We start from the raw sequence: 22754 nt of genomic DNA on the forward strand, positions 1-22754 counted from the left end.
AAGAATCACTACTATTAAAGATTGGCTATTTAGTCAAAAGTCTGTCCCAATGTATGGCACCAATTTTGACTTTTACCAATAGTGTAAGTGAATAGCTACTTCCCTACATCCTTACCAAAACTGGACATTATAAAGTTTTATATTTTTGCTAGTATGGAAGATCATTTTTTTCTTAGCAGATTAAGGTTAAGCACTGTTTTATATGCTTATTGGGGATTTTTTTTTTTTTAAGAAAGTGTCGTTTTATATCTATTGCTACACAAATGGCCAGTGTTTTCCTTTGTTTTTAATTTTCATTTTTTTTTACAGTACCCATACATTTTTGGTTTTAACAAACGTCTAAAAATTTACTTATGTTGGAAATGTGTGTGTAAACTACTTCGATTATTTGGTTAGTGTGTGGTGTTATTGAGGTAAATATCATAGATTTGATAACAGTATGTGGTAATTTATTTCACCCAGAAAAACTGGCTAGGGAATATACAACCACTTCCAGCCATTCTGTATGCAGGTGAATTTTGGTTTTCCTATGGGCAATGATTTATGGAACTTATGACCAATATGGGCAGAGCAACAAACAGCACATAAAGGTGAATAAATAACATTAGCCTGATATTTATGCAAATTACTGTTCTTTTCTTATCGATTTCAGCAAGATTATAAATAATATACTCAAATTTTTTTGTGTATTTTAACCTGTATATTTTGTATTCCTAATATTAATTTTGATACATCAAAATGATAATTTTAATTGATTAATAAAAGAGGCAACATACAATTGTTCATGCTAATATTTATTCTTCATATTTACACAATCAGTGTTCCTAAGCTTTAGATGTAAACATTACAATGCAAAATAGTTCTTCAGGTTATTTTTCCAATGCTTACTTGAACTGCAGATGACATTACTAATTAGGTAGAATTCCAAAATATTTTTTTAATGAAAATGAGACAATGCTCGGGTATTTTACAAAATGTAATGCCTCTCCCCCTTTAAAAAAAGATTCTAATATGAACAGGTAACTGATAGTGAACAAAGTTATTTATATTAGTGATATATAAATGCTGAGATTTAATGAAGTCTTATATTTGGAGCTGTGAGAAGAAAATAAATAATAGGGTCAAATGTCATTATATACTTTGATTGCTATTTTTCTACGTACAGTAAATTTTGTAAATTTCGTCTCCAATAATCATTTTTAAAAATAAATTACAGGTAGAAATATGTTCATATGCCATCACTGAAAGTTGAATGTGTGTACAAAATCTGATATTTTTATTTATGAAAAGAAATGATTCATTTTTAAGGCAGTCATTTGTTATCCTTGTATTTGTATTATTAAGAACAAGAATCACTAATTTTTAACTTATTGTCTTTTAATCATTATTTTAAAACATGAATTGAGGGGCTCAACTTTATTTTTAATATGTGACACAAGTTAAAGGACAATACTCTTGATAATTTAAGGTGTTTGGAAGTTTACTTTGACCTATTGATTTTAATCATATTTAAATTACTCTAGATTTACACAGTAGTTTCCTTCACTCATACAATCTTGGCTTTCAAAACTGAATGATTTTTGAAAATTATTTTGTAGTCATAAAAATAGTTAAAAATGCAATCTTTATAAAAATACATTTTATTCACCCTGAAAACAATATGTTTTTAAAATATATACTACTTCTTAAAAAAACATTATGAGTTTTGCATTTACTAGAAATCATAATACATTTTAACCAACCATTTCTACATAAGATGAAACAAAATAGCAACTCTTGAGTGTGTAAACCCACTTCCTTGGGTTGCTACCAACTCTAAGTAAAAAGAGCATTTCATTCTTAGTAAGAGTCATGTTTGCTTAAGAGGAAAGCATACTTTTTTCCAATGCTGCGAAAATTAGAAAAAAATACAGAAATTAGTTTATTTTAGAAATGAGAATACAATAACTTGTAGAAGGTGATCCTCAATGAAATCTGATTTTTATCACATTGAGAAAATGACTGCTTGCTCAGTGTGAACTTCAGGAGGACAGCTGTAAGTTTTGCAAGTTATTTGCACTATCATAATCTTCTTGGCTGATCTTCAAAGAGGTTTTCTAGCAGAGTTCAAACTTTAAAGCATGAAATTATCCCTACAACCCAATTAAAGGTTGAATCTGCATACTAAATCCCAGGTAGAAATTAATCACAGAGTTGGTGATCACTTAAGGATTGAATGGCAGCTGTAGGTTTTTAAGTAGCTTTTCAGGACTATCTATAGAGAAGAATGCAAATATGTCTTCACATTATCCTTTATTTTATAGATTACAGATACTTCTAAATTATTACCATGACTTTCTCTTTCATGGATTTTAGCTTTGGCAAACTGATGCTTAGTTTTATCCTGGAGTCAAATATCTACCAAGTTTTGTGTTAGTGACAATGCCTGATACTATAGGTAAAACACAAATCAAATTGGCTTTACTGGAGACATTTCTTGACACACATAACTGGTACTCCAGAAGTAGGCCTGGTTTTAGGGTTAATTGGTTCTTCAGTTCAAATATCAAAAGATTCCAGATTCTTTTTGTCTTTTGATCTGCTTACCTGCAGAATTGGCTTTATCCTAAGATTGAGTGTACTTATGGTTATTGCTGCCAGAAACATTATACTCATTCTTGGTGTTCAGTGGGAAGAAGTGCGTGGCTTCCCAATGTCATCTCTTGAGAATTAGGGAAATTGTTTCCAGGAGTCTGCAAGAACCTTTTTCTCATCTCTCTTTGGCCATAATTGGGAATTGGGACACATGCTCATTCCTAAATGAATCAATGACAGGTGCAGTGGGTGGGAGACACATTTCTCTTTAAACCAATCCAGTTCATTTCTTGAGATTACATTAATTTTTCAAACACCATCTCAACTATTCAGAGGGTGATGTGCAGATGGATATGGTGGGACTTGTCTCAAGATGCACCACTTCTGGCCCTTTAGTCTCAACATCCATACACAGCACCCTTAGTATACAACTTGAAGAATGTTCATTTTTACACAGTGTTCTCACCTAGCCCTTTTGAGGCAATGATAAGGGCCCTTTGGTCTTTAAATAGTTGAACTTTATTTTACTTTTAAATCTATTCTGATAGTTTTGAATTCAAACCATATGGATTTATAGCCATTACAGCTTATTAAGGAATTTTTTGAAGTTTGCCTTAGATTTTATTTCCATATTTTCAATAATTTTTAACATGTACCTACTTTCAATTGATGTAATGCTCATCACCACTGATCATTTAGTACCCTGAGTTTCTTATATTGGGTATAAAAAACCAGAATATGAACCTACATCCTTCTTACATTTTAAAGATGAAATTATTTGTCATTTTATCACAAAAATTTAAAGCACCACACTTTCAAGGGTTAAAGAAGCACAGACCTGATCACACAATTTATATTCATTTTTCCCTGAATATCCACTATATATAGCATTTACATATATGTGGCACTATACATAGCTTTTTAAAGACTATCTTAGTGTTGGAATTACAGTATAATCTACCCATTCTGATAATAAATATAATTTCCATTAACCAGACTTCTCAGGGATTCCGTTAATTAAATATGCACATACAGACATCACCAGAGTTTGAGAAGCAGCTATATTTAAGGAGAGCAATTTTTTTCAAAATTAAATTTTGAGAATGAGGAAAAGAGGCCCTCTATTTAGGGATAAATACCAGAGTTTTCTGGTAGCAGCAAGCAGCAACCAGTAGTTCAAATGGCTCAGTTAGGAAAAGGACATAACTGTAGTGCACAGATGTCAGATGTATGGTAACTTTCGTATTAGGCAGCCAAGACTATCGGTTCATTTTAGAGCATGTTCCCACAATATAAAATTTTAGTATGTATTATATTTATATTTATTGCATGACTAAACATCCTGAAGATAAACATGGTTATGATTATAATATATTAGATCTAAACAGAAACATTAATATTATATTATCAAATGTGAAAATATAAAATATAAAATTTTCACAAATAAAATACCCTGGCATTTTAATCTTCATAAACATAGCACAATGACATTTAAATCAAGGCTTTAAAATTGTATTACTTTATAAGTTTAAAGTTAATTATTTCTTTTATATTGTACACATTATGATATTGTTTAAAACCTCTTCAAAATCTTGGACAACTTTTTTAAAAAAATCAATGAGTTGGGCAATTTTGTACCACGTACCTAGTGCCAAAATATTCTAATTCCATATCTGAAAATTTATCTTTTAATTTGGATAAGTTATTGACTATTTTATTTAAGAATGAGCATAATCATTGATGAATCTTTTTCATAAGTGCAATTGTACATAATGGAAAACATTCAAATGCAGTTAACCATTTTACTTAAATAAAGCACACGTAGGAAAACAGATACACTTTTAAAGCGTCACTTCTTGAGGAAGTTTAGTCTTTTATTGTTTGGGCAAATCAAGTCATGTTATAATGATGTAGATTTAAACCTGCTTAGACACAGAAGCCTGTATTTTGGTACTAAGTGGTTTAAGTCTAATATTTAAATTATATTCTCAGTGTTATTTCTAACATGCTTCTTATTGTGGGTTATTTCTCTTCTTTTTAAAAACAAATTAGCCATGAGTTATAATTATGTCTCTTAGTGTAGTTAATGTAAATACGGTGTGTGGAAGAATCTAAGAGGGATGCCAGAAATTGCCTTCAAAATACTCAGGGTATAAAATTACATAGTGATTTCTGCAGCACGCCTCTTCTTCTTGAAGGCCTAATTGTGTTCATATTATTGTAATACTTTTCATTTACATTTCAGGACTAGTTTCCAAATTTAAGATTGAAATTCCTATATCTCTCAAATTAATCTGTAATGTTTTCACATGTGAAAATATGGCTTCAAAATTCAAGGAGTAAGGCTTTTTACTCTCAGGTAAGTCTTCTTAAGGATTATAGAATTGTGCTCAATAATTAGAGTTTAGTGAGGCTTCAGCATGAATTTGCCATTCTATCATTTTTTACTATTGCAAGTTTTTTTGGTTTTTTTTTTTTTGAGATGGAGTCTTGCTCTGTCATTCAGGCTGGAGTGTAGTGGTGCGATCTCGGCTCACTGCAACTTCCACTTCCCAGGTTTAAGTGATTCTCCGGTCTCAGCCTCCCAAGTAGCTGGGACTATAGGCGCCCACCACCACGGCCATCTAACTTTTTTGTGTTTTTAGTAGAGACGGGGTTTCGCCGTTTTGGTCAGACTGGTCTCGAACTCCTGACCTCAGGTGATCCACTGCCTCGGCCTCCCAAAGTGCTGGGATTACAGGCTTAAGCACCCGGCCTATTTCAAGTATTTTTTAAGGTTGACGGCAAAATTTTTTCAACTATATCACACACACACAAACACACACACACACACACACACACAATGGTTGTACCAAACCCAACTCTTTCTTTGGACCTTAAGGGAAATACACAAAATTACTTTGAAGATTAATTTCAGTATGTTCAGCACTCAAGATTAGTTGTAAATCAACCAAATGTTTATATTCCTTCATTCATTATAAAAATATTTGCTGAACAATCAGTGTATGCCAGACACAGTGCTGGGAATTACTGGTGAACAATACAGATGAAACTCTCTGTACCCTACACTCATGGAGTTTGTAATCTGGTGAGAGGAATACACATTTAAAAAGAATACTGATATAATAGCTAAAAGGGAAAATAAAGCAAGAAGGGAGATACAACATGTCTGTGTGTGTGTTGTTATATGTGTGAGACGTGTACAACTTTAGACATGGCAGCCAGAGAAGACCTCACTAAGAATGTGACATTTGAGTAAACACCTGAAGAAGTGAGGGAGAGAGGCATGTGTTTATCTATCCTTGAGGCAGGCATGCCTGAAGATTTTTGAGGAAGAGCCAAGTGATGAGGGTTTCTGGGGCAGAGTTAAGAAGATTGTGGTGGGAGATGAAGTTAGAAGGCAACTGAAGGTCAGATTGTGGAAGGCCGTAAACACAATGATATTCTGGGTGATATACTGTTATAATTGGAACTGGGGAAGGACAAAAATAAAAATTGATGTTTTAGGATGTAAAAGGAATGCTGGAGTTAGGTTTTAGTAGATACGTATCCTAGCAGCTGTTGTGTCTTTAACTAGCTTTGTGATTTCGAGCAAAATTCTTTCAAGGTCATGATTTATTGGCAAAATGGGAGTGGGTGCTAAAACTGGGCCAAATCACCCTACTAGAAGGGGCAATTAAAACTTTGTAAAGTTTTATTGGAACACAGCCATGCTCATTCATGTATTGTCTTTGGCTGCTTTTGCACTACAATAGCAGAGTCAAAAAGTTTCACATTGACTGTATAGCTCCCAAAGCCTAAAATATTTGGTATCTGACCCTTTACAGAAAAAGTTTGCTGACTCTTAGACTATGAATTCAATGAAGAGAAATGTGTAAACATGTGGGATTTTGAGTAGTTTACTCTATGTAATATTGCAAAAGGCCTACAAAGAATTGTGTATTTTTTATGCAACAAATCAAAATCAGGTCATTAGCAACAGATGGCTAGATTGCAGATTGGAAAATACGTGTGATTCCTTTACCATTAAAAGTGTATCCTAATGACAATGTATTTCTATATTTACTGGCATTAAGAGATGATTACAGTTTATTTTTGAATTTAAAAATAGGTCTTAAATACACAAACACACATACACACATGGATTTTCTCAGTTTATTCTATTAATTATTAATTTACTTACTTATTGCTTCATTTACTTATCATCTGTTCACTTATTCATACATTATTTATGTATGTGCATAGGCGTAGAAACATAGAATGTTAACAAAGTATAGTTATGGTTGATGTTATTATTTTTGCTTATTTGTATGTTCTTATTTTCTTACAATGCAGGGAATTATGTGCACAAATTAAATAAAAGCCTAATGAACATATATTCTATGTGCCTGAATCCTCTACTGATCCACAGCCATAAAGAGAAAGTTAAGGCTAAAGGCCAAGATGGATGAGTGGCAGACTATAATGGTGGGTTATCCAGTCATTAATATTAGTTTTATTGATTGCTTTGGCCTGTTTCAGGTAGCATGCATGTACATACACTTCATGGGGAAAAGAAACTAAGAGATGAAGACAGAACAGAAAAGGCAGAATTCTTTTTCACAATTTCATGCTAGGTACCTTACAAATAGCACACACAGCTCAGCTGGTCAGAAAGTATGGCTCTCATACTAGAGCCCTTTGCTACCTTTCATCTATTCTCTTATTCTCTATAGTCTTTCATTTATTTATCTCCATGTTCCACATATAATTTAAATTCAATATGATTTCTTGCACTTTGTCTTCATAAAATGGTGAATTTTTATTTTCTATTGTGTAATCCCACTAAGAAGGCATCTCTTACCATATATAACAACACAAACAAACCTCATACAAAAACTTTTCAGAAAACAAAATGAGAATGTTTTCATTGGCATATTAGATTCAGCAATGTGCAATAGTAAATTAATCATCTCTTGCTTCCAATTCAAGTATTTATGTGCCTGAAAACAGTAGGGAAACTCAACTCTCAATTTCCTGTTTAGAAAACTAAACAATGGTGAATAAAGTTAGAAAGACATTGAAGATGTTATGCAGGGTGATAACTAAGCTAAAAACTTGCAAAAGGAACAATTTTTAAAAATTTGATTTTTTTGGCTTTAGAAAAAACATGAAATGATAATAATCATCCCATTAATGATCCTTATTTTATTAAATCAGTTATTGATTGTGATGTTTGATTTCTTATTTCTTTCATTTAATAATTTAATAAATATTCAATGGCAACGTATTATAACAGAGAAAGAATTTAATTCAAGTAAATTTGGCTGAATCAGAGGGAATTTTACTACTAAGCGAATCAGTCTCCCTGAAAATTTGGAGACTGGGGTTTTTTAAAGATAATTTGGCAGGTAGGGGGCCAGCGAGTAAGGAGGGCTGATTGGTTAGGTAGGAGATGAAATCACAGGGAGTCAAAGATGTCCTCTTGCAAAACTGAGTCAGTGCCTGGACGAGGACCACAAAACCAAATGAGCCAGTTTATCTAGCTGGGTGATGCCAGCTGATCCATCAAGTATAGGGTCTGAAAACTATTTCAAGCACCAATCTTAGGTTTTAAAATAGCGATATTATTCCTATGAGCAATTGGGAAGGTTTAGAATCTTGTGGCCTCTAGCTACATGACTCCTAAAACATAATTTCTAATCTTGTTGCTAATGTGTTAGTCCTACGAAAGCAGTCTGATGCCCAAGAAAACAAGGGTTTGTTTTGGAAGAGGGGTGTTACATCATGTTTGTTTCAAAGTTAAACTATAAACTAAGTTCCTCCCAAAGTTAGTTTAGCTTACTTCCAGAAATGAACAAGAACAGCTTGGAGGTTAGAAGCAAGAGGGAGTTGGTTATGTCAGATCCCTTTCACTGTCATATTTTTCTCACCATTATAATTTTTGCAAAGGCTATTTCACTACCATCATCAGCAAGGTATTGTTATAGGAAAGGGGTCCCAATCCAAACACCATAATCTTGTACAAGAAATAATTCAGGGCGAGTCCGTAGAGTAAAGTGAAAGCAAGTTTATTAAGAAAGAAAGTAAAGGAATAAAAGAATGTCTACTCCACAGACAGAGCAAACCCAAGGGATATTGGTTGCCTATTTTTATAATTATTTCTTGATGGTAGGCTAAACAAGGGGGGGAATTATTCATGCCTCCCATTTTTAGACCATATAGTGTAACTTCCTGATGTTGCCATGGCATTTGTAAACTGTCATGGTGCTGGTGGGAGCGTAGCAGTGAGAATGACCAGAGGTCATGCTCATCACTATCATGGTTTTGGTGGGTTTTAGCCAGCTTTTTTACTGCAATCTATTTTATCAGCGAGGTCTTTATTACCTGTATCTTGTGCTGATATCCTATCTCATTGTGCAACTTAGAATGCCTTAACTGTCTGGGAATGCAGCACAGTAAGTCTCAGGCTCATTTTACCCAGCTCCTATTCAAGATGGAGTTGCTGTGTTTCACATGACTCTGATATGTCCTCCTTTCCTTTTATAAGGGAACCCTTAATCCTAAGGGTTGCAGAGGGATGAAGAACCATCTTTCGTAACTTCTTCAGGCTGAAAAGGGGCAATGATATCCCTGCCTAACTATTAGGGTCTCTTGTGTTCAGGGCAGAAAGAGCTCAGTCAGAAAGCATCAGTATGGCGAGGGCCCTTCATGACTCTTGAGTTCCAACAAGAGGTGATATCTGGAAGACTAATAAGTGTTCAGTTTAAGAAAACGTTGAGTAAGCTTATCCTCGTTCCTGCACAGAATACAACAGCAATATACTCTATAATAGTAAAGCAAAATAAATAAAATTATCCCAACTAAACTAAATAAGATGATTTTCTGGAAACTGTGGGACTGTTGGAACTTAGCTAATATGGGATTACTAGCTGATTTCAATGTGTCCAGAATTAGAATATTGATTCAGATTTTTACATTACCCATCCCTCGTGTTTCTTCTGAGTTGTAGCCAGAGATCACTAGCTGGTTCACAGGAACAAGCAAGGTTAACCTAAATTGCAGAAACAAACTTAAAACTGACTATGAGACAAGAATTTAATAACAAGTGCACCATAGTTTTTAAAATGTAAGTTCTTTCCAGTTTCCCATTTTTACTAAAGAAAATTCATGGTAAGATCAATTTCCTTTATTATACTTGGCCTGATTATTTGTATAAAGTGCAGAAAGAATAATTATTTTTCACATAGGCTTTTTTGTAAATTGGCTTTGATGGAACTCCATTCCATTGAAGGAATCTCAGGTAAGACTTTTTTAAAGCTGAGCCCAGCCATAGGTTTGTACCCTCAAATACCTATGAGTTGAATAAATTCCTTTCTTTTTGGGGTCCCAAGATAACTTGGGGTTCCTAGATCTGACAGAAAGTGACATTCTTTACTTACCACAGGTCAAGGACCTTGTACAGGGGCTGCATAGGCAAGGTATGAGGCCAGTTTCCCAAAAGGATTTTTTGGCTTTACAAGTCAACTTTGATTCCTTAAAGGAAAGCACACCATTCCAGTCAAAGCCTTGGTTAAATAACCAATTTCTCTAATTGTGTCCTGTTGCAAAAGAAAACAGATTCTTATTGCACTATGCAAATAACTATATTGTCATAAGTTAAGAATACTTACAAATATTTTCCAATTTCTGGAGAAATCAGGTAGAGAGAAGCAAATATGCTCCAAATTCTGTTCACAGCAGTATAATTTACTCAATAGTTGAAGGCTATAAATAGCTCAAAAGAAACGTTTTCCTGACTCTGGAAAACAAAACAAAGGATCAGCAACTTTTTCAGCAAAAAGTGTAAAAGGTTACTTTATACTTTATATTGGTTCAGTTAATTTAGTTAACTCCTATTTGATATTCATTAACATTTCAGCTCTCCATGAGAGTCCTGAAAGTTTCTTCCTCTATTCTAATGTCACAATTTCCAAAGTTATCAGAAATTTGCATTTAAAAACAATGGTTAGAGTTCTATAATTGATTATAAACCACAATCTACAGAGGATTAAAACAAGGTAACAATTGTTTGTGGGTAACAAAACATCTTAGGACAGCCAAAGTCAAAAACACAATTGACAAAGAAATCTGATTACCTCTGTGACATACAATGATTTTATGTAACAATTAAAGTTATTAGTGATAATGTACACCAACTCATATCAGAATTATAGGAGTTTCCAATAATTTTAGAATATATACCAATAACACATTTATACAAATACAGCCCAAAGAAAACCAAACATCATTTTATATTTGACAGTGCTTCTTGTATGATTTTAATATCCCAAATAAACCAAATGTCACTTTTATATTACTGTACCATTGATGTCAAACCCAATTCTTAATGAAACCTTATAGACATATTTAATCTTAATCAGTTTGACCATAAATTAAGATTCTCATAAAACTTTTATAACTCTTTACAATTTTTGTCAAACAGCAGATCATAAGTAGGTTTTTCCTCTAAGAAAAACCTGTAATGTTTTTATTCCAATGTTCAGTTTACAGAAAAACTGAATAATACTGCTTTACCTTTAGCCAATATGTTCACACATAGAATTATTTTTTACAATTAATTTTTCACAAACCTCCTACAACCATTCAAACTTTCAGCTTTATTCTATTTAACTTAAAACAATCCTTTAACCTTTAAATCTTAGGCAAGAAATCCATATTCCCATGCCTTCTTATCATCTTTTACCAAAAACACATTTCACTTTCTTTATACACCTTATATGTACAACAGTTTCTTCAGTAGTCTCAAATATATGTTACAATGTAAGCTCTTAGCAACTTTTACTTTTGGGGAAAAGCTTAGTAAATTCGGGATTTTAATCATATACTAGGTGTGGAGCCTAGCCTAGGACACACCAGGCAGAAGAGCAGATATGGCTGACTCCAGCATAGCTAGGGAGTGTGACTAACTCCATATGTCCCCAGGCCTTATCTAGAATCTAATGTCTCCAAGGTAGTTAAATTGAACAATTTTCAAAAGTCAAAGAAGCAGTTTATGACCTTAAAGCATATAGTAAACTTAATATTTGACCTGTCTAATTTAGACCAAATGTCTTTACTTTACTAATAATCTCTAAAATTGTTTTTATTTCCCAAAGACTACTTAACTCACACTAACTAAAAGTCATTCCACTTTTTACATTTCTGACAAAATATTTGATTTGAGCATATATTATTATTAAACCAATTAATCAAAGCTATTTTATATCACACACACATAATACATATAAATACATAGATAGAAGATAAAGGACAAATTCATTCCCTAAGTCAGGAATTGGACTTAGGGAATTAGACCCTAAACCCAGGCCACCATCGTGAAAAGAGAAAGCATGGTCATGGTTACAAGGTCAAGCTCCCAAGGACATGACTGACCAGAGGGAAACCTCATCACACACACACACACACACACACACACACACACACACACACACAAAGAGAGACAGAGACAGAGAGACAGAGAGACCAGAAGACTGGTAAGAAATTCTTACCCTTTGCTGGCATGCCAGACTTCTGGGTTCCGTTTCCCTGAGTGGCCCTAGTGACCTGGCTCCTTGCACCACAGCTCTGGAGGCCAAGCCACAATACAAAGGAAAATTATATCTTTCCGTTCTGGCCAGAGTAAAATACATGTGAAAAAACAGACATTAGCCACTCTGCTTAGCACCCAATTGCAAACTGCCAAGGCTCAAACTTCCCCCCATCATCATTAATCCAACCCCTGACCAACCTCCCTTTCAACATGTGGTCTCTGGGCAAGATGGTTGCCCTGAGTAATAAAAAATATAAAAAACCAGGCATTTGCATCTTGGTATCCTGTCTTAATTGCTGAAGTTTGTTTTAAGTCTTTAACTTCTATGATCCTCTAGTAAAATGAATGTGTGGTTTTAGGGAAATTACAAAAACCAGTTGGGGTAGTACATCCTTGTTCTTTGGTGGTCCACAGAATGTTGGATCAACTATGGCATGAAAGCTCTACATCGGGGGACAACACTCCTGGTTGGCACTGAGAACTTTATTGAAATCTCCCCGGATTAAATGGTCCTAGTTTACTAATGCCTCGTCTGAGGAGAGTCAGGAGGGACAGAAGTACTCTTCTGAAGTAGAAAGTTGTCTTTGACTTGGCAAGTCCTCACAGGGTGTAACAATGCAAGCATTAAATGCAATAGTTTGAGGTGAAATTGACTTGGTTATATTAATAACTAGATGGTCAGCAATAGAACGAGGAAAGAAGAAAGAGTAATAGAATAGATTTAAAGAGTTAAATTTTTTGTGGCTTTAGTTGGGTAGGGTTTTCCCCTGGGACTATGGCCCACGACTCTGGAGGGGGTGGCGCTTTCTTGACTCGGGTGTGATGAGTCCGTCCTTTATGTGCTGTACAAACAGCAGGCTTGGTGGTAAGCAGCACAACATAGGGTCCTTCCCAGGTGGGCTCGAGTTTTTCTTCTTTCCACCTTTCGATGAGAACGTGATCTTCAGGCTGCTGCTGGTTTACTGGAAATTCTAGGGGTGGTACATGTGCTAAAAGACTTTTAGTTTTGTGTGTGTGTGTGAGAAAGGAAAGTGGAAGATAAACCAAATATATAATTTTTAAGAAATTGACCTTTTGTTATAAATGTGGGGACCTTGGCAGTGGACTTTACAGTCCTTAGTGCCTTTTTACTGAGAAATTTCCTTTAGCATCTATTTTTATTAGTTTTTAAACCAAAGAAAGCCAAATACCATTTTACATTTAACAATGCTTCTCATATGATTTTTATACCAGATAAGGTAAATTTTATCTTTATATTAGTGTGTTATTAATGTTAAACCTAATTTTAATAAAACCTTGTAAACATATTTATTTAATTTTTAATGTTTGATCATAAGGTAAGATTTTATAGACTCTTTTTAACCTTTTATAATTTTGCTAAAGAGCAGGTTGGTGCTTTAAGAAAAACCTGTTAAGCTTTTACTTTAATGTCCAGTTCACAGAAAAATTAGATGATACTTCTTTAACTTTCACTAATATGTTTACACACAGAATGTTCTTTACAATTAACGTTTTAAACCTTGCTTAAACCTTCAAATGAGTAATTTTTAACTTTTTAATGTAGGTCAAAATGTACATTCTTATGCCTCCTTATAATCCTTTTACCAAAGGTATATTTTGCTTTTCTTATGCACCTTGCATATGAACCTTTTTTCCCCCCCAATGGTTTTTTTTTTTTTTTGAGAGGGAGCCTGGCTCTGTTGCCCAGGCTGGAGTGCAGTGGCGTGATCTCGGCTCACTGCAAGCTCCGCCTCCCGGGTTCACGCCATTCTCCTGCCTCAGCCTCCCAAGTAGCTGGAACTACAGGTGCCTGCCACCTCACCCGGCTAATTTTTTGTATTTTCAGTGGAGACGGGGTCTCACCGCGTTAGTCAGGACGGTCTCAATCTCCTGACCTCGCGATCCACCAGCCTCGACCTCCCAAAGTTAGCACAGGATTACAGTGAGCTACCACGCCCGGCACCCCCAATAGTTTTACATTCAGGAGGCCTAGTTACTTTTAAATTATACAACATTTTTTGCATACAATCTTTTTTTTTTAACACACTTTTTTTTTTTTTTTTTTTTAAGAGCCGGAGTCTCCCTCTGTTGCCCAGGCTGGAGTGCAGTGGCGTGATCGCGGCTAACTGCAAGCTCCGCCTCCCAGGTTTACGCCATTCTCCTGCCTCAGCCTCCTGAGTAGCTGGGACTACAGGCGCCCGCCAGCATGCCCGGCTAATTTTTTGTATTTTTAGTAGAGACGGGGTTTCACAGTGTTAGCCAGGACGGTCTCGATCTCCTGACCTCGTGATCCACCCGCCTGGGCCTCCCAAAGTGCTGGGATTACAGGCGTGAGCCACTGCACCCGGCCTAACACACTTTTTTATAACCCTTTTTTTTTCTTTCACAACTTTTACAGGCAATTTTTTTGTGACATGCCTTAACTTTCTGACTTATTACAAACATTTCTTTCTTTAAACAACCAGTTAATTTATTTCAGGACAAGAATTTACCATATAACACTCTTTTCATATAAATTCCACCCCGCCCCCTTTTTTTCACTTTTTTTTTTTTTTCCCCGAAGATGATAACTATTCTTTTCCAAAGCAAACCTTTTTTTATGTCTGTGGACTAGACTGTCTAAGGCCACAAAAATAGAATTACTATAATACATGTTACACTGTTAACTTTTAGCAAACTTTACTTTTGTTGAAAACCTTGTAAGTTTGGGATTTTAATTATCCTTTGCTATTAATAAGACCTTGTTTTGTCCAAATTAGAATTGGTATGATGACCTGTAAAGGAATAGGGTACACCCTTAACTACTTGTATATCTCTCTCTTTCTTTCTTTGTCTCTTTGACTTTGTCTCTCTCTGACTTTCCTTTTGCCTCTGTTTCTTCCTCTCTCTCTCTGCCTCTGTCTTTCTCTCTCTCTCTCTGTGCTTGACTCCCTCTGTCTGTCTCTTCCTCTCTCTCTCTCTCTTTGCCTCTTTTGCTTGCTGTCTCTTTCCTTTCTCTCTCTCTGCTAGTCTTTCCTTGCCTCTGCCAGCCGCTTATGCTGCTGTTCTCTCAACCACTGTGTGTTGGGGGTGGAGGATCTAAGACAAGCTGGTCTGGGTTCCCCGACTTACAGGTTACCTTGTGCCATACCTTTGAAACAAGGGACCTGTCAAGACTTCCTTCTAATGGCCAACCTACCTCTAATGCTGGCCAGTCTATCTTACACAAAGTTTTAAGTTTTTCTGGTGTCATAGTACTCCATAGACTCCCTTAAATCCTTTTATTGAAAATTTTCAACATAGTTCCTAGTGGGGTGGGCTTACTTTGTGCCTCACCCATGTTTCCTCTAGACAAAACACCACGCTCACACCACACGCACACCACAAAACAAAGACCGGGTAAAAAGAGCACACACACACTTTTGTAGTTTACAACAAACCAAAATCAAAACCAAAATCAGAGTATCCAGAAATCCAAGCCAGGTCAAAACCAAAACCAAAGTATCAAGCAATCCAAGTCAAGTCAAAAACAAAAACCAAAGTGCCAGTATAGGCACACCATGGGTGATCAGGCCACACTTCCACTCAAATGGAGTAGGCAAGTTCCCAAGACCAATCCTGTCAAGCAATTCAAACCAAGTCAAAACCAAAACCAAAGTGTCAATAAAGGCACGCTGTGGGTGATCAGGACACGCTTCCACTTAAGTGGAGTGGGCAAGTTCCCAAGACCAGTCCTGTCAAGCAATTCAAACCAAATCAAAACCAAAACCAAAACGAAAGTGCTGATAAAGGCACACCATGGATGATCAAGCCACGCTTCCACTCAAATGGAGTGGTCAAGTTCAAAGACTAGTCTTACCAAGTTTTAGATGTCCAGACTCCAAGTGCCGATTCCTTCCCGGTGTTCAGTCATTGTGTTGATCCTCCACGGGGGCCTGCCACACACTGCTCTGGCGAGGTGTCCCACCGGGGCAAATGCCTACCTGGGAGCGCTCTCAGGATCCTCGTTGCTCAGGCTGGTCAGAGTCCCTGCAGGGATGTTCCACAGGGCAGGTTTAAGCCACCTAAGGAGCTGCCTCAACCATCCACCATTCACCTCACTTTCCGCTCAGGGAACAAAGAAATGTAGCAGGACGAGCCGCAGACAAAACTCCTCAGACACCGAAATCAAGAAGAAAGGGTTTTATTCGGCCAGGGGCATTGGCAAGACTTCTGTCTCAAGAGCCGAGATCCCCAAGTGAGCAATTCCTGTCCCTTTTAAGGGCTCACAACTCTAAGGGGATGCATGTGAGAGGGTCGTGGTTGATTGAGCAAGCAGGGGGTATGTGACAGGGGGCTGCACGCACCGTTAATTAGGTCAGAACAAAACAAGATAGGGATTTTCACAGTGCATTTCTATAAAATGTCTGTAATCTATAAATAACAGAACTAATTAGGTCAGGGGTCGATCTTTAACTACCAGGACCAGGGTCTGGTGCCAGGCTGTCTGCCTGTGGATTTCATTTCTGCCTTTTAGTTTTTACTTCTTCTTTCTTTGGAGGCAGAAATTGGGCACAAGACAGTATGAGGGGTGGTCTCTTCCCTTACGTGGATCTTGCACAAGAAATAATTCAGTGTGAGTCCATAGAGTAAAGTGAAAGCAAATTTATTAAGAAAGTAAAGGAATAAAAGAATGTCTACTCCATAGACAGAGCAGACCCAAGGGCTGCTGGTTGCCCATTTTTATCATTATTTCTTGATGATATACTAAACAAGGGGTGGATTATTCATGCCTCCCCTTTTCAGACCACACAGGGTAACTTCCTGATGTTGTCATGGCATTTGTAAACTGTCATTCTGCTGGTGGGATACTAGCAGTGAGGATGAGCAGAGGTCCCTCTCGTCACCTTGGTTTTGGTGGGTTTTAGCCAGCTTGTTTACTGCAATCTATTTTATCAGTAAGGTTTTCATGACCTGTATCTTGGGTTGACCTCTTATCTCCTTCTGTGACTTAGAATGAATGCCTTAACTGTCTGGGAAGGCAGCCCAGTAGGTCTCAGCCTCATTTTTCCCAGCTCCTATTTAAGATAAAGTTGCTCTGGTTCACATGCCTCTGACAGTATTCACTACTACCATCAGCATTTATTTAGCACCAACTCATTGCAAGGCCCAGGGGCTGGAGGTCTTGAATTTGGAGAAATATAAGTCCTAGGCACATTTCTAAAAATGGCTTGGCTAATTTTTCTGTGTTACCCATGCTTTCTATATTTATGCTTTCATTGATAGAAAGACATTTGATCTAGATTCAAGATCATTGTTCCATATAAAAATGATACATTTTTATTCCAGAGATTTATTTTTTTAGGATGGGTTGACAGTTACAATTTCTCCTTTCCACTTTGTTTGTAAATTGAGTGAAACTAGTAGATGATGCAGTTGATCCATTTTTTTCCCTAAAAAACCTTGAATGAACCATACTTGGTAAGTTTCATTTTATGCTCATTAATTTTTGCTTATTTAGAGGTTAATGTTGATGTGTTAAGTTTGAGAGTGCTCTCTGTAAATGGCCTTTACAGATAGCTTCACATGCAAATGTGGGCTCTGTATGTATTCTGTTTTACATCTTTTTATATGTATATGTTTGCCTCCATTTTTGTTAGTTTCTGTGTTCCTGCTCTTCTTAAAAGAGATTTTTTTCTGTATCACATAAACGTATTAATTTACTTAGACTCCAGAATTTTCTTTAAAAATGTTGTGACAGTATATTGAAGACACTAAGGATATACACACTAGCCTTTCCAGTGTGATGTACTTTTTCCTCCTTCTTAAATTTTCTCTTATTGCTTATCTTATCAGGAGAAATGGGATTCCAACTAGTCTGTGAAAATCCATATTAGCTAAAATAGTTTTATGTTCAACAACCCTCTATTTTGTTTACTTGTTTGGTGTTGAAAATTGTATTCATTCATTCCATCTTTATCATGGTAATTGAGTTTGTATTTACTCCTCAATAATTTGATTTTTATTAATCAGTTTTTTTTTTTTTTTTCCTCCATAATCAGCTAACAGACTTTTACTCTCTGCTAGCTTCTGGCTGTCGTGTTTTGGACATGCATTTGGATGCCAGGCCAGTTATTTTTCTCTTGATGGTACTTTTTCTGTATGTTTGGAAACTTGTAAGATTTCTCCTTTTAGCTTGAGCATTTTTATACCTAGGTTTTACTCTCAGTGGAAGTCAGTGAAACCTTAAACTACAGATTGAGGTCTTCAGCTCAAATAAATATTATTCTGTATTTGCTCAATTATTCCTCCATTTGTTCATTTTACTTCTGCAATTCCTATTACTCGCTTGAGCTCTGTTGGATCTTTGTTCCACATTTCTTACATTTTTTTGGTTATTACTTCAATTTACATTTTGTCCTTTTCTTTTTGGTATTTATGTTACTTGATTTTCCATGCCATTCATTTAGATTTCAGTGGTAATTATTCTTTCATCTTGTCTGGTTTGTTTAGAAAATCATGTTTAATTATTTTTTTAAATCTATAGAATGATTATTTTATCCTGCTTTTGAATCACTATTTTTTCCTATATTTTCCACTTCCACTTGCCTCTCGCAGCTGCTCTATTTTCGCTTTTTTTTTTTTTTTTTCCCTATGGCAGCCGATTAAGTTATTGCATGTCAGCTCCCAAACTGTACCCATCTATACTAGAATTTGTGAAGCTGAAACTGCGACTCGGCTAACTTCATTTCAGCGTTGTCAGTTGCTTCTCCTTACGCTTTGTCAATAGGGGACGAGACACACACACACACACACACACACAGCGACACACACACACAGAAAGAGAGAGAGAGAGAGACTGCAAGGCAAGGCAAGAGGAGTAAGAAGGTACTTACTATTTAATATTTTAATATTTTCTGTTTTCATCTTATGGGCTTTCTGCTACTTCCTGACACTCTCTTTTTTTCTGTATCACCCTAGCAATGCTTCTTCATGTTAGTAGCAGATGTGTGGACCCATAACAGTGGTTAAATCCTGTTTGCAGTCTTTCCAGCTCTCAAAAGACCAACTTTATCCTAATACCACAGATATCCCAGCACCAACTAGCTGACATCCCCTCCATAGAAGTCTGGGTCCCAGCCCCCATGGCACCTCTTCCTCCAGCTCAGAGATGGCATCACCAGCCAAGCTGAGCCATTTCCTCAAAGGTCTGAGGCTCTGTGGGACATCTTCAAGTTTCTGTATGTCTAAACTCTTTCCCTGGTTCCCTTAGCCATGGGGGCTAACTTCGCTGTATAGTTGCTACCTCCATGAAAACTCAGAGTTCTCTTTCTGACCTTTCAGTTACCTGAATAACTTTGCTTAATTATTTTGTATCTTGAATTTTCTCTGTTGAAATAATTGTTATGACTTCTGTCTCCTAACTGGAGCCTAATTGAGACACTGACTGATCATTCTGTTTGCTGGAGGTTCTTAAATGACTGCTGTTTTCCTTTAGTAGCTCACTGGGTATGAAAGTTGGTTGTTGGAAGATCCTAAATGGCACAAGTCCCAATGGCAGCTGAATCACTCTGTTGTGGACTGGCAGTATATGCACAGGAAGTTTGCCAGCGCCATGGCTAGGTGCTTCTCCCCAGCCACCTGAGATTGTCTCATCCCAAAAGACAGAAAAGATTGGACTTTTCCCCAGGATGTTCTGCTTTCTGCTATTTGTCTGGGATCCCTCAAAAACTGGTCTCTGGGCTCTCAACCAGTCTATAGAAAAGAAAGTATAATATTAGTTATTAGTATTATCTGGAGAACTTTTCCAAAGTCAGCCTCATACTTCTCAGCAATCTATAAGCCCTAGCAGCAATTTGACTTAGGAAGTGTAAATGAATTGGGAAACACATCTGCATTCGAGTGTTCACGTTTCCAAACCCTCTCTCAAAGATTTTTCTTTGTTATAAAATCTATCAATGTATGTTATAAAATCTGTAATAAGACAGATTTTTTAGTTTTTAATATGAACACTTTATGTAATATAAATGTCTTATTTGTAGTTGGAAACTTACCTTTCAATAAAGTAGAAGGATGACTAGAAAAACTAATCTAGGCTACAGATGATTTTCTCTTACTTACGTGTTTTTAAATACTTTTCCCTTCTCCCAGAGAAGGCTAAAGAAGTACCTGGAAAATTGGAGGGAAAGTAATGGACAAAATCAAAACCTTTGAGGCCCAAATAAATGACGCTTCTAATTGACTATCATTTGCAGCTGTATCATTGATTTATTTAATAGTATTATACAGAGATTACTTGCATCCATGGCTGTTTTTAGGGAATATATCTTTTTTTTTTTTTTTTTTTTCCAATGAGGGTGTTGCTATATTGCCCAGTCTGATCTCAAACTCCTGGGCTCAAATGATCCTTTCGCCTCAGCCTCTCGAGTAGCTTGGACTACAGATGTGCATCACTGTGCCCAATTAGAATTATTATTTTCTTGACACAATATGATTAAAAATATTTGAGGGCAGAGACCAAATCCAACAAGAATTGATATTATAAATGCAGTAGATTATAATTGTTACTATAATCTGAATGTTTGTGTCCCCCAGCACCAATTCTTGTGTTGAAAATGTATCCTGCAGAGTGATGGTACTAGGGATTTGGGAAGTGATCAGATCATGAGGGAATGAGATTAGTACACTTATAAAAGACCTTACAGAGGGATCTCAAAGAGATCCCTTGTCCCTTATTCCACGTGAAGTTACAATAGAAGAAGGCCATCTTTGAGGAAGCAGGCTCTCACTTCACACCAAATCTTCTGGCTCCTTGATTTTGGATTTCCCAGCCTTCAGAACTGTGAGAAGTAAATTTCTATTATTTATAAACCATCCAGTATATGATATTGTCTTATAGCAGCCCAAATAGACAAAGATAGAAATACTTGCTGGTTTTTATGTAACAGAAAACCTACATTTCAATCATTTAGTTTTTATAATAGATCTGTGAGATAATTACTCATACTCTCATTTTCTGGATTTGGAAATGGAGGCTTATGGAAATTAAGTAGAGATTGACCAAAGCTATCCAGCTAATGAATACAGCTATACTCAGTCTGTCAGACTCTAAAAACTGTGTCTTTAATCATTATCCAAGTTGCCCACCTTCAGAATTACTCTTTTTACATTTCTAATCACACTGTTAAATATTCTGAAATTTTACTGAGATTTAAGACTATTTATCTATCAATTGGAGTATTCCACTGATATCATGAGGAATGTAAGTACATTCTTATAAAATCAAAGTGATCGTTTTCAGTACAGGGAGAATATTATGTTTGGTAATAATAGCATTTACTAGTACTATTTATCTTGTGTGTGCTGTGTTCTTGTCATTGGTCAAAATTCTTTTCAAATAGCAATCCATTAGTGATTATAACAACAAAGTGAGAAAAACATTATTGTCATTGTCTTCACTTTCACAAATGAATTAACTAAGGAACAGAAGATTTTTTTTTTTTTAATTCCAAAAGTGCCAGAACTTGTTGATAAAGGCATTAGAATTAAGATTGGAAAGTCTGACTTCTGTGCCCATACTTTTAACCACAAACTTATACCCCAATGGTATCTTATTTGTTTCTTTAAAATCTTACTCACTTAAATCATTTGGGTCACATGATGTTCACATTTATGGAAGAGTATATTGTCATATAAAAACTTGTTAGTTTTTAATTACCAATTATTTCCTTTAAAGATCATACATTTTATATCTAGATTTTATCTTCCTTTCTCAAAGGTAATAAATTCTCAGATGAAAGAAAAAAATTCCTAGTATTAATTAGAAGATACAATGATACAATGTTTTTCTATATTTCAAATAAACCTGTATATTATAACCTTAAAATAATTTAATAATGGTGTTTACATTTAGAATACAGCATTAAAGATTAGTTTCATTTTAAAAATTATTTTGATACTTTTGGGAAATTATTTTGTAATTGCTTTTGAATAATGCATAAATTTTTTCATTTCTGACATAAAATGGCCATTTGCTAGATTATTCTCTTAATTTTGTTGTAATAATTATTTTAGTCCACTGGATTTGGAAACTGAGGCTTATGGAGCATTCCATAATTTTTCAAAAATTATTCCTCTATATTTTAAAAGAGAAATAATCGGAAAGAGCATTGGTAGGTTAGCTACAATATTTTATCAAAATTAGGCAGAGGAGGTTATGTAGAAATAAAATCTTAAAATTGATATCTTGGAAATTGCAAGGCAATCATATCGTTGTATTTAAAGAACAACGCAGTTAATAATGATGCATTGGGCTGAAATTTCTTTTTTTCCTTATTTGAGTTGTTATTTCTCCAAAAAATATCATTTTGAAGAATATGATTAAAGTGAATTGCAGCACAGCAATGGGGACCATTGCACCTTCAACTAGACCTTGCAGGAGTATGTAATACAGATATCTTAGTAAGGCATTATCTTTGTTGTTTAAAATGGAATAAGAAGTAGGAGAAACTAACTTTATATGAAATTATCTTAATGAACATTGAAAATCAATGGGTTCAACATACTCTGCTCTTAAACGTGAATGAAGTAGAGAGGGTCTATTTTCTCCTTCAATGATTATGACTGCTCAATGAGTCATATAATCTACTCA

General features: G+C 35.5%; 1 long non-coding RNA gene across 1 annotated transcript in view; it reads left to right on the forward strand.

The window, feature by feature from the left end:
- The first annotated feature begins 6039 nt into the window (after positions 1 to 6039).
- LOC103884618 overlaps positions 6040 to 22754 on the forward strand; it is a 28652-nt gene continuing 11937 nt past the window's right edge. Inside the window, exon 1 of the long non-coding RNA XR_002522196.2 lies at positions 6040 to 7041. This is a non-coding gene — a long non-coding RNA (uncharacterized LOC103884618). The remainder of the gene's footprint in view (positions 7042 to 22754) is intronic.

Source organism: Papio anubis, chromosome 3 (assembly GCF_008728515.1).
Source record: "Papio anubis isolate 15944 chromosome 3, Panubis1.0, whole genome shotgun sequence".
Taxonomy (NCBI): domain Eukaryota; kingdom Metazoa; phylum Chordata; class Mammalia; order Primates; family Cercopithecidae; genus Papio; species Papio anubis.